At 60.7% G+C, this 15093-nt stretch overlaps 1 protein-coding gene across 2 annotated transcripts in view; it reads left to right on the plus strand.

Annotated features, from left to right (window-relative positions):
* Positions 1 to 15093, plus strand: part of LOC138242345 (tubulin beta chain) — an 89950-nt gene that overhangs the window by 13592 nt on the left and 61265 nt on the right. The window lies entirely within an intron of this gene.

Genomic DNA, 15093 nt, shown 5'->3' on the forward strand with positions numbered 1-15093 from the left:
CAGCGACCCCCAGCAGGAACACGCAGACTCCACACACACAGACACCAGCGACCCCCAGCAGGAACACACAGACTCCACACACACAGACACCAGCGCCGGCGACCCCCAGCAGGAACACACAGACTCCACACACACAGACACCAGCGCCGGCGACCCCCAGCAGGAACACACAGACTCCACACACACAGACACCAGCACCAGCGACCCCCAGCAGGAACACGCAGACTCCACACACACAGACACCAGCACCAGCGACCCCCAGCAGGAACACACAGACTCCACACACACAGACACCAGCGACCCCCAGCAGCAACACGCAGACTCCACACACACAGACACCAACACCAGCGACCCCCAGCAGGAACACGCAGACTCCACACACACAGACACCAGCGACCCCCAGCAGGAACACGCAGACTCCACACACAAAGACACCAACACCAGCGACCCCCAGCAGGAACACACAGACTCCACACACACAAACACCAGTGACCCACAGCAGGAACACACAGACTCCACACACACAGACACCAGAGACCCCCAGCAGGAACACGCAGACTCCACACACACAGACACCAGCGACCCCCAGCAGGAACACGCAGACTCCACACACACAGACACCAGCACCAGCGACCCCCAGCAGGAACACGCAGACTCCACACACACAAAAACCAGCACCAGTATGACCCCCAGCAGGAACACGCAGACTCCACACACACAGACACCAGCACCAGCGACCCACAACAGGAAGACACAGACTCCACACACACAGACACCAGAGACCCCCAGCAGGAACACACAGACACCAGCACCAGCGAGCCACAGCAGGAACACGCAGACTCCACACACACAGACACCAGCGACCCCCAGCAGGAACACGCAGACTCCACACACACATACACCAGCACCAGCGACCCCCAGCAGGTACACGCAGACTCCACACACACAAACACCAGTGACCCACAGCAGGAACACGCAGACTCCACACACACAGACACCAGCGCCAGCGACCCCCAGCAGGAACACGCAGACTCCACACACACAGACACCAGCGACCCCCAGCAGGAACACGCAGACTCCACACACAAAGACACCAACACCAGCGACCCCCAGCAGGAACACACAGACTCCACACACAAACACCAGTGACCCACAGCAGGAACACACAGACTCCACACACACAGACACCAGAGACCCCCAGCAGGAACACGCAGACTCCACACACACAGACACCAGCGACCCCCAGCAGGAACACGCAGACTCCACACACACAGACACCAGCACCAGCGACCCCCAGCAGGAACACGCAGACTCCACACACACAAAAACCAGCACCAGTATGACCCCCAGCAGGAACATGCAGACTCCACACACACAGACACCAGCACCAGCGACCCACAACAGGAAGACACAGACTCCACACACACAGACACCAGAGACCCCCAGCAGGAACACGCAGACTCCACACACACAGACACCAGCACCAGCGAGCCACAGCAGGAACACGCAGACTCCACACACACAGACACCAGCGACCCCCAGCAGGAACACGCAGACTCCACACACACAGACACCAGCACCAGCGACCCCCAGCAGGTACACGCAGACTCCACACACACAAACACCAGTGACCCACAGCAGGAACACACAGACTCCACACACACAGACACCAGAGACCCCCAGCAGGAACACGCAGACTCCACACACACAGACACCAGCGACCCCCAGCAGGAACACGCAGACTCCACACACACAGACACCAGCACCAGCGACCCCCAGCAGGAACACGCAGACTCCACACACACAGACACCAGCACCAGCGACCCCCAGCAGGAACACGTAGACTCCACACACACAGACACCAGTGACCCCCAGCAGGAAGACGCAGACTCCACACACACAGACACCAGAGACCCCCAGCAGGAACACGCAGACTCCACACACACAGACACCAGTGACCCCCAGCAGGAACACACAGACTCCACACACACAGACACCAGAGACCCCCAGCAGGAACACGCAGACTCCACACACACAGACACCAGCGACCCCAGCAGGAACACGCAGACTCCACACACACAGACACCAGCGCCAGCGACCCCCAGCAGGAACACACAGACTCCACACACACAGACACCAGCACCAGCGACCCCCAGCAGGAACACGCAGACTACACACACACAGACACCAGCACCAGCGACCCCCAGCAGGAACTGGCAGACTCCACACACACAAACACCAGTGACCCCCAGCAGGAACACACAGACTCCACACACACACACACCAGCGACCCCCAGCAGGAACATGCAGACTCCACACACACAGACACCATCACCAGCGACCCCCAGCAGGAACACGTAGACTCCACACACACAGACACCAGTGACCCCCAGCAGGAACATGCAGATTCCACACACACAGACACCAGCGACCCCCAGCAGGAACACGCAGACTCCAAACACACAGACACCAGCACCAGCGACCCCCAGCAGGAACACGCAGACTCCACACACACAGACACCAGCACCAGCGACCCCCAGCAGGAACACACAGACTCCACACACACAGACACCAGCGACCCCCAGCAGCAACACGCAGACTCCACACACACAGACACCAACACCAGCGACCCCCAGCAGGAACACGCAGACTCCACACACACAGACACCAGCGACCCCCAGCAGGAACACGCAGACTCCACACACACAGACACCAGCGACCCCCAGCAGGAACACGCAGACTCCACACACACAGACACCAGCGACCCCCAGCAGGAACACGCAGACTCCACACACACAGACACCAGCACCAGCGACCCCCAGCAGGTACACACAGACTCCACACACACAAACACCAGTGACCCACAGCAGGAACACACAGACTCCACACACACAGACACCAGAGACCCCCAGCAGGAACACGCAGACTCCACACACACAGACACCAGCGACCCCCAGCAGGAACACGCAGACTCCACACACACAGACACCAGCGCCAGCGACCCCCAGCAGGAACACACAGACTCCACACACACAGACACCAGCACCAGCGACCCCCAGCAAGAACACGCAGACTCCACACACACAGACACCAGCACCAGCGACCCCCAGCAGGAACTGGCAGACTCCACACACACAAACACCAGTGGCCCCCAGCAGGAACACACAGACTCCACACACACAGACACCAGCGACCCCCAGCAGCAACACGCAGACTCCACACACACACACCAGCGACCCCCAGCAGGAACGCGCAGACTCCACACACACAGACACCAGCGACCCCCAGCAGGAACACGCAGACTCCACACACACAGACACCAGCACCAGCGAAACCCAGCAGGAACACGCAGACTCCACACACACAGACACCACCACCAGCGACCCCCAGCAGGAACACGCAGACTCCACACACACAGACACCAGCGACCCACAGCAGCAACACGCAGCCTCCACACACACAGACACCAACACCAGCGAACCCCAGCAGGAACACGCAGACTCCACACACACAGACACCAGCGACCCCCAGCAGGAACACGCAGACTCCACACACACAGACACCAGAGACCACCAGCAGGAACACGCATGCTCCACACACACAGACACCAGCACCAGCGACCCCCAGCAGGAACTGGCAGACTCCACACACACAAACACCAGTGACCCCCAGCAGGAACACACAGACTCCACACACACACACCAGCGACCCCCAGCAGCAACACGCAGACTCCACACACACAGACACCAGCGCGAGCAACCCACAGCAGGAACACGCAGACTCCACACACACAGACACCAGCGCCAGCGACCCCCAGTTGGAACACGCAGACTCCACACACACAGATACCAGTGACCACCAGCAGGAACACGCAGACTCCACACACACAGACACCAGCACCAGCGACCCCCAGCAGGAACACACAGACTCCACACACACAGACACCAGTGACCCCCAGCAGGAACATGCAGATTCCACACACACAGACACCAGCGACCCCCAGCAGGAACACGCAGACTCCACACACAAAGACACCAACACCAGCGACCCCCACCAGGAACACACAGACTCCACACACACAGACACCAGCGACCCCCAGCAGGAACATGCAGACTCCACACACACAGACACCAGCGCCGGCGCCCCCCAGCAGGAACACACAGACTCCACACACACAGACACCAGCGCCAGCGACCCCCAGCAGGAACACACAGACTCCACACACACAGACACCAGCGCCGGCGACCCCCAGCAGGAACACGCAGACTCCACGCACACAAACACCAGTGAACCCCAGCAGGAACACACAGACTCCAAACACACAGACACCAGCACCAGCGACCCCCAGCAGGAACACGCAGACTCCACACACAAAGACACCAGCGACCCCCAGCAGGACCACACAGACTCCACACACACAGACACCAGCACCAGCGACCCCCAGCAGGAACACGCAGACTCCACACACACAGACACCAGCGACCCCCAGCAGGAACACGCAGACTCCACACACACAGACACCAGCACCAGCGACCCCCAGCAGGAACACGCAGACTACACACACACAGACACCAGCGACCCCCAGCAGGAACACGCAGACTCCACACACACAGACACCAGCGACCCCCAGCAGGAACACGCAGACTCCACACACACAGACACCAGCACCAGCGACCCCCAGCAGGAACACGCAGACTACACACACACAGACACCAGCACCAGTGACCCCCAGCAGGAACACGCAGACTCCACACACACAGACACCAGTATGACCCCCAGCAGGAACACGCAGACTCCACACACACAGACACCAGCGCCGGCGACCCCCAGCAGGAACACGCAGACTCCACACACACAGACACCAGCACCAGCGAGCCACAGCAGGAACACGCAGACTCCACACACACAGACACCAGCGACCCCCAGCAGGAACACGCAGACTCCACACACACAGACACCAGCACCAGCGACCCCCAGCAGGTACACGCAGACTCCACACACACAAACACCAGTGACCCACAGCAGGAACACACAGACTCCACACACACAGACACCAGAGACCCCCAGCAGGAACACGCAGACTCCACACACACAGACACCAGCGCCAGCGACCCCCAGCAGGAACACGCAGACTCTACACACACAGACACCAGCACCAGCGACCCCCAGCAGGAACTGGCAGACTCCACACACACAAAGACCAGTGACCCCCAGCAGGAACACACAGACTCCACACACACAGACACCATCACCAGCGACCCCCAGCAGGAACACGTAGACTCCACACACACAGACACCAGCGACCCCCAGCAGGAACACGCAGACTCCACACACACAGACACCAGCACCAGCGACCCCCAGCAGGAACACACAGACTCCACACACACAGACACCAGCGACCCCCAGCAGGAACACGCAGACTCCACACACACAGACACCAGCGACCCCCAGCAGCAACACGCAGACTCCACACACACAGACACCAACACCAGCGACCCCCAGCAGGAACACACAGACTCCACACACACAGACACCAGCGACCCCCAGCAGGAACATGCAGACTCCACACACACAGACACCAGCGACCCCCAGCAGGAACACGCAGACTCCACACACACAGACACCAGCGACCCCCAGCAGGAACACGCAGACTCCACACACACAGACACCAGCACCAGCGACCCCCAGCAGGTACACACAGACTCCACACACACAGACACCAGCACCAGCGACCCCCAGCAGGAGCAAGCAGACTCCACACACAGACACCAGCACCAGCAACCCACAGCAGGAACACACAGACTCCACACACACAGACACCAGCACCAGCGACCCCCAGCAGGAACACACAGACTCCACACACACAGACACCAGCGACCCCCAGCAGGAACACGCAGACTCCACACACACGGACACCAGAGACCCCCAGCAGGAACACACAGACTCCACACACACAGACACCAGCGCCAGCGACCCCCAGCAGGAACACGCAGACTCCACACACACAGACACCAGCACCAGCAACCCCCAGCAGGAACACGCAGACTCCACACACACAGACACCAGTATGACCCCCAGCAGGAACACGCAGACTCCACACACACAGACACCAGCGACCCCCAGCAGGAACACACAGACTCCACACACACAGACACCAGCGACCCCCAGCAGGAACACACAGACTCCACACACACAGACACCAGCGACCCCCAGCAGGAACACACAGACTCCACACACACAGACACCAGCACCAGCGAACCCCAGCAGGAACACGCATGCTCCACACACACAGACACCAGCACCAGCGACCCCCAGCAGGAACTGGCAGACTCCACACACACAAACACCAGAGACCCACAGCAGGAACACACAGACTCCACACACACACACCAGCGACCCCCAGCAGCAACACGCAGACTCCACACACACAGACACCAGCGCGAGCAACCCACAGCAGGAACACGCAGACTCCACACACACAGACACCAGCGACCCCCAGCAGGAACACGCAGACTCCACACACAAAGACACCAACACCAGCGACCCCCAGCAGGAACACACAGACTCCACACACACAAACACCAGTGACCCACAGCAGGAACACACAGACTCCACACACACAGACACCAGAGACCCCCAGCAGGAACACGCAGACTCCACACACACAGACACCAGCGACCCCCAGCAGGAACACGCAGACTCCACACACACAGACACCAGCACCAGCGACCCCCAGCAGGAACACGCAGACTCCACACACACAAAAACCAGCACCAGTATGACCCCCAGCAGGAACACGCAGACTCCACACACACAGACACCAGCACCAGCGACCCACAACAGGAAGACACAGACTCCACACACACAGACACCAGAGACCCCCAGCAGGAACACGCAGACTCCACACACACAGACACCAGCACCAGCGAGCCACAGCAGGAACACGCAGACTCCACACACACAGACACCAGCGACCCCCAGCAGGAACACGCAGACTCCACACACACATACACCAGCACCAGCGACCCCCAGCAGGTACACGCAGACTCCACACACACAAACACCAGTGACCCACAGCAGGAACACGCAGACTCCACACACACAGACACCAGCGCCAGCGACCCCCAGCAGGAACACGCAGACTCCACACACACAGACACCAGCGACCCCCAGCAGGAACACGCAGACTCCACACACAAAGACACCAACACCAGCGACCCCCAGCAGGAACACACAGACTCCACACACAAACACCAGTGACCCACAGCAGGAACACACAGACTCCACACACACAGACACCAGAGACCCCCAGCAGGAACACGCAGACTCCACACACACAGACACCAGCGACCCCCAGCAGGAACACGCAGACTCCACACACACAGACACCAGCACCAGCGACCCCCAGCAGGAACACGCAGACTCCACACACACAAAAACCAGCACCAGTATGACCCCCAGCAGGAACATGCAGACTCCACACACACAGACACCAGCACCAGCGACCCACAACAGGAAGACACAGACTCCACACACACAGACACCAGAGACCCCCAGCAGGAACACGCAGACTCCACACACACAGACACCAGCGACCCCCAGCAGGAACACGCAGACTCCACACACACAGACACCAGCACCAGCGACCCCCAGCAGGAACACGCAGACTCCACACACACAGACACCAGCACCAGCGACCCCCAGCAGGAACACGTAGACTCCACACACACAGACACCAGTGACCCCCAGCAGGAAGACGCAGACTCCACACACACAGACACCAGAGACCCCCAGCAGGAACACGCAGACTCCACACACACAGACACCAGTGACCCCCAGCAGGAACACACAGACTCCACACACACAGACACCAGAGACCCCCAGCAGGAACACGCAGACTCCACACACACAGACACCAGCGACCCCAGCAGGAACACGCAGACTCCACACACACAGACACCAGCGCCAGCGACCCCCAGCAGGAACACACAGACTCCACACACACAGACACCAGCACCAGCGACCCCCAGCAGGAACACGCAGACTACACACACACAGACACCAGCACCAGCGACCCCCAGCAGGAACTGGCAGACTCCACACACACAAACACCAGTGACCCCCAGCAGGAACACACAGACTCCACACACACACACACCAGCGACCCCCAGCAGGAACATGCAGACTCCACACACACAGACACCATCACCAGCGACCCCCAGCAGGAACACGTAGACTCCACACACACAGACACCAGTGACCCCCAGCAGGAACATGCAGATTCCACACACACAGACACCAGCGACCCCCAGCAGGAACACGCAGACTCCAAACACACAGACACCAGCACCAGCGACCCCCAGCAGGAACACGCAGACTCCACACACACAGACACCAGCACCAGCGACCCCCAGCAGGAACACACAGACTCCACACACACAGACACCAGCGACCCCCAGCAGCAACACGCAGACTCCACACACACAGACACCAACACCAGCGACCCCCAGCAGGAACACGCAGACTCCACACACACAGACACCAGCGACCCCCAGCAGGAACACGCAGACTCCACACACACAGACACCAGCGACCCCCAGCAGGAACACGCAGACTCCACACACACAGACACCAGCGACCCCCAGCAGGAACACGCAGACTCCACACACACAGACACCAGCACCAGCGACCCCCAGCAGGTACACACAGACTCCACACACACAAACACCAGTGACCCACAGCAGGAACACACAGACTCCACACACACAGACACCAGAGACCCCCAGCAGGAACACGCAGACTCCACACACACAGACACCAGCGACCCCCAGCAGGAACACGCAGACTCCACACACACAGACACCAGCGCCAGCGACCCCCAGCAGGAACACACAGACTCCACACACACAGACACCAGCACCAGCGACCCCCAGCAAGAACACGCAGACTCCACACACACAGACACCAGCACCAGCGACCCCCAGCAGGAACTGGCAGACTCCACACACACAAACACCAGTGGCCCCCAGCAGGAACACACAGACTCCACACACACAGACACCAGCGACCCCCAGCAGCAACACGCAGACTCCACACACACACACCAGCGACCCCCAGCAGGAACGCGCAGACTCCACACACACAGACACCAGCGACCCCCAGCAGGAACACGCAGACTCCACACACACAGACACCAGCACCAGCGACACCCAGCAGGAACACGCAGACTCCACACACACAGACACCACCACCAGCGACCCCCAGCAGGAACACGCAGACTCCTCACACACAGACACCAGCGACCCACAGCAGCAACACGCAGCCTCCACACACACAGACACCAACACCAGCGAACCCCAGCAGGAACACGCAGACTCCACACACACAGACACCAGCGACCCCCAGCAGGAACACGCAGACTCCACACACACAGACACCAGAGACCACCAGCAGGAACACGCATGCTCCACACACACAGACACCAGCACCAGCGACCCCCAGCAGGAACTGGCAGACTCCACACACACAAACACCAGTGACCCCCAGCAGGAACACACAGACTCCACACACACACACCAGCGACCCCCAGCAGCAACACGCAGACTCCACACACACAGACACCAGCGCGAGCAACCCACAGCAGGAACACGCAGACTCCACACACACAGACACCAGCGCCAGCGACCCCCAGTTGGAACACGCAGACTCCACACACACAGATACCAGTGACCCCCAGCAGGAACACGCAGACTCCACACACACAGACACCAGCACCAGCGACCCCCAGCAGGAACACACAGACTCCACACACACAGACACCAGTGACCCCCAGCAGGAACATGCAGATTCCACACACACAGACACCAGCGACCCCCAGCAGGAACACGCAGACTCCACACACAAAGACACCAACACCAGCGACCCCCACCAGGAACACACAGACTCCACACACACAGACACCAGCAACCCCCAGCAGGAACATGCAGACTCCACACACACAGACACCAGCGCCGGCGCCCCCCAGCAGGAACACACAGACTCCACACACACAGACACCAGCGCCAGCGACCCCCAGCAGGAACACACAGACTCCACACACACAGACACCAGCGCCGGCGACCCCCAGCAGGAACACGCAGACTCCACGCACACAAACACCAGTGAACCCCAGCAGGAACACACAGACTCCAAACACACAGACACCAGCACCAGCGACCCCCAGCAGGAACACGCAGACTCCACACACAAAGACACCAGCGACCCCCAGCAGGACCACACAGACTCCACACACACAGACACCAGCACCAGCGACCCCCAGCAGGAACACGCAGACTCCACACACACAGACACCAGCGACCCCCAGCAGGAACACGCAGACTCCACACACACAGACACCAGCACCAGCGACCCCCAGCAGGAACACGCAGACTACACACACACAGACACCAGCACCAGTGACCCCCAGCAGGAACACGCAGACTCCACACACACAGACACCAGTATGACCCCCAGCAGGAACACGCAGACTCCACACACACAGACACCAGCGCCGGCGACCCCCAGCAGGAACACGCAGACTCCACACACACAGACACCAGCACCAGCGAGCCACAGCAGGAACACGCAGACTCCACACACACAGACACCAGCGACCCCCAGCAGGAACACGCAGACTCCACACACACAGACACCAGCACCAGCGACCCCCAGCAGGTACACGCAGACTCCACACACACAAACACCAGTGACCCACAGCAGGAACACACAGACTCCACACACACAGACACCAGAGACCCCCAGCAGGAACACGCAGACTCCACACACACAGACACCAGCGCCAGCGACCCCCAGCAGGAACACGCAGACTCTACACACACAGACACCAGCACCAGCGACCCCCAGCAGGAACTGGCAGACTCCACACACACAAAGACCAGTGACCCCCAGCAGGAACACACAGACTCCACACACACAGACACCATCACCAGCGACCCCCAGCAGGAACACGTAGACTCCACACACACAGACACCAGCGACCCCCAGCAGGAACACGCAGACTCCACACACACAGACACCAGCACCAGCGACCCCCAGCAGGAACACACAGACTCCACACACACAGACACCAGCGACCCCCAGCAGGAACACGCAGACTCCACACACACAGACACCAGCGACCCCCAGCAGCAACACGCAGACTCCACACACACAGACACCAACACCAGCGACCCCCAGCAGGAACACACAGACTCCACACACACAGACACCAGCGACCCCCAGCAGGAACATGCAGACTCCACACACACAGACACCAGCGACCCCCAGCAGGAACACGCAGACTCCACACACACAGACACCAGCGACCCCCAGCAGGAACACGCAGACTCCACACACACAGACACCAGCACCAGCGACCCCCAGCAGGTACACACAGACTCCACACACACAGACACCAGCACCAGCGACCCCCAGCAGGAGCAAGCAGACTCCACACACAGACACCAGCACCAGCAACCCACAGCAGGAACACACAGACTCCACACACACAGACACCAGCACCAGCGACCCCCAGCAGGAACACACAGACTCCACACACACAGACACCAGCGACCCCCAGCAGGAACACGCAGACTCCACACACACGGACACCAGAGACCCCCAGCAGGAACACACAGACTCCACACACACAGACACCAGCTCAGCGACCCCCAGCAGGAACACGCAGACTCCACACACACAGACACCAGCACCAGCAACCCCCAGCAGGAACACGCAGACTCCACACACACAGACACCAGTATGACCCCCAGCAGGAACACGCAGACTCCACACACACAGACACCAGCGACCCCCAGCAGGAACACACAGACTCCACACACACAGACACCAGAGACCCCCAGCAGGAACACACAGACTCCACACACACAGACACCAGCGACCCCCAGCAGGAACACACAGACTCCACACACACAGACACCAGCGCCAGCGACCCCCAGCAGGAACACACAGACTCCACACACACAGACACCAGCACCAGCGACCCCCAGCAGGAACACGCAGACTCTACACACACAGACACCAGCACCAGCGACCCCCAGCAGGAACTGGCAGACTCCACACACACAAACACCAGTGACCCCCAGCAGGAACACGCAGACTCCACACACACAGACACCAGCACCAGCGACCCCCAGCAGGAGCTGGCAGACTCCACACACACAGACACCAGCGACCCCCAGCAGGAACACGCAGACTCCACACACACAGACACCAGCACCAGCGACCCCCAGCAGGAACACGAAGACTCCACACACACAAACACCAGCACCAGCGACCCCCAGCAGGAACACACAGACTCCACACACACAGACACCAGCGACCCCCAGCAGCAACACGCAGACTCCACACACACAGACACCAGCACCAGCGACCCCCAGCAGGAACACGCAGACTCCACACACACAGACACCAGCACCAGCGACCCCCAGCAGGAACACACAGACTCCACACACACAGACACCAGCGCCAGCGACCCCCAGCAGGAACACGCAGACTCCACACACACAGACACCAGCACCAGCGACCCCCAGCAGGAACACACAGACTCCACACACACAGACACCAGCGCCAGCGACCCCCAGCAGGAACACGCAGACTCCACACACACAGACACCAGCGCCAGCGACCCCCAGCAGGAACACACAGACTCCACACACACAGACACCAGCACCAGCGACCCCCAGCAGGAACACGCAGACTCCGCACACACAGACACCAGCGACCCCCAGCAGGAACACGCAGACTCCACACACACAGACACCAGCGACCCACAACAGGAAGACACAGACTCCACACACACAGACACCAGCGCCGGCGACCCCCAGCAGGAACACGCAGACTCCACACACACAGACACCAGCACCAGCGACCCCCAGCAGGAACACACAGACTCCACACACACAGACACCAGCGCCAGCGACCCCCAGCAGGAACACGCAGACTCCACACACACAGACACCAGCACCAGCGACCCCCAGCAGGAACACACAGACTCCACACACACAGACACCAGCACCAGCGACCCCCAGCAGGAACACGCAGACTCCACACACACAGACACCAGCGACCCCCAGCAGGAACACGCAGACTCCACACACACAGACACCAGCGACCCACAACAGGAAGACACAGACTCCACACACACAGACACCAGCGCCGGCGACCCCCAGCAGGAACACGCAGACTCCACACACACAGACACCAGCGACCCCCAGCAGGAACACGCAGACTCCACACACACAGACACCAGCACCAGCGACCCCCAGCAGGAACACGCAGACTCTACACACACAGACACCAGCACCAGCGACCCCCAGCAGGAACTGGCAGACTCCACACACACAAACACCAGTGACCCCCAGCAGGAACACGCAGACTCCACACACACAGACACCAGCACCAGCGACCCCCAGCAGGAGCTGGCAGACTCCACACACACAGACACCAGCACCAGAGACCCCCAGCAGGAACACACAGACTCCACACACACAGACACCAGAGACCCCCAGCAGGAACACACAGACTCCACACACACAGACACCAGAGACCCCCAGCAGGAACACGCAGACTCCACACACACAGACACCAGCACCAGCGACCCCCGGCAGGAACACACAGACTCCACACACACAGACACCAGCGACCCCCAGCAGGAACACACAGACTCCACACACACAGACACCAGCGACCCCCAGCAGGAACACACAGACTCCACACACACAGACACCAGCACCAGCGACCCACAGCAGGAACACGCAGACTCCACACACACAGACACCAGCACCAGTGACCCCCAGCAGGAACACGCAGACTCCACACACACAGACACCAGCGACCCCCAGCAGGAACACGCAGACTCCACACACACAGACACCAGCGACCCCCAGCAGGAACACGCAGACTCCACACACACAGACACCAGCGACCCCCAGCAGCAACACGCAGACTCCACACACACAGACACCAGCACCAGCGACCCCCAGCAGGAACACGCAGACTCCACACACACAGACACCAGCACCAGCGACCCCCAGCAGGAACACACAGACTCCACACACACAGACACCAGCGCCAGCGACCCCCAGCAGGAACACGCAGACTCCACACACACAGACACCAGCACCAGCGACCCCCAGCAGGAACACACAGACTCCACACACACAGACACCAGCGCCAGCGACCCCCAGCAGGAACACGCAGACTCCACACACACAGACACCAGCGCCAGCGACCCCCAGCAGGAACACACAGACTCCACACACACAGACACCAGCACCAGCGACCCCCAGCAGGAACACGCAGACTCCGCACACACAGACACCAGCGACCCCCAGCAGGAACACGCAGACTCCACACACACAGACACCAGCGACCCACAACAGGAAGACACAGACTCCACACACACAGACACCAGCGCCGGCAACCCCCAGCAGGAACACGCAGACTCCACACACACAGACACCAGCACCAGCGACCCCCAGCAGGAACACACAGACTCCACACACACAGACACCAGCGCCAGCGACCCCCAGCAGGAACACGCAGACTCCACACACACAGACACCAGCGCCAGCGACCCCCAGCAGGAACACACAGACTCCACACACACAGACACCAGCACCAGCGACCCCCAGCAGGAACACGCAGACTCCACACACACAGACACCAGCGACCCCCAGCAGGAACACGCAGACTCCACACACACAGACACCAGCGACCCACAACAGGAAGACACAGACTCCACACACACAGACACCAGCGCCGGCGACCCCCAGCAGGAACACGCAGACTCCACACACACAGACACCAGCGACCCCCAGCAGGAACACGCAGACTCCACACACACAGACACCAGCACCAGCGACCCCCAGCAGGAACACGCAGACTCTACACACACAGACACCAGCACCAGCGACCCCCAGCAGGAACTGGCAGACTCCACACACACAAACACCAGTGACCCCCAGCAGGAACACGCAGACTCCACACACACAGACACCAGCACCAGCGACCCCCAGCAGGAACACACAGACA

The sequence above is a fragment of the Lepisosteus oculatus genome, chromosome 14 (genome assembly GCF_040954835.1).
Source record: "Lepisosteus oculatus isolate fLepOcu1 chromosome 14, fLepOcu1.hap2, whole genome shotgun sequence".
NCBI classification, from domain to species: domain Eukaryota; kingdom Metazoa; phylum Chordata; class Actinopteri; order Semionotiformes; family Lepisosteidae; genus Lepisosteus; species Lepisosteus oculatus.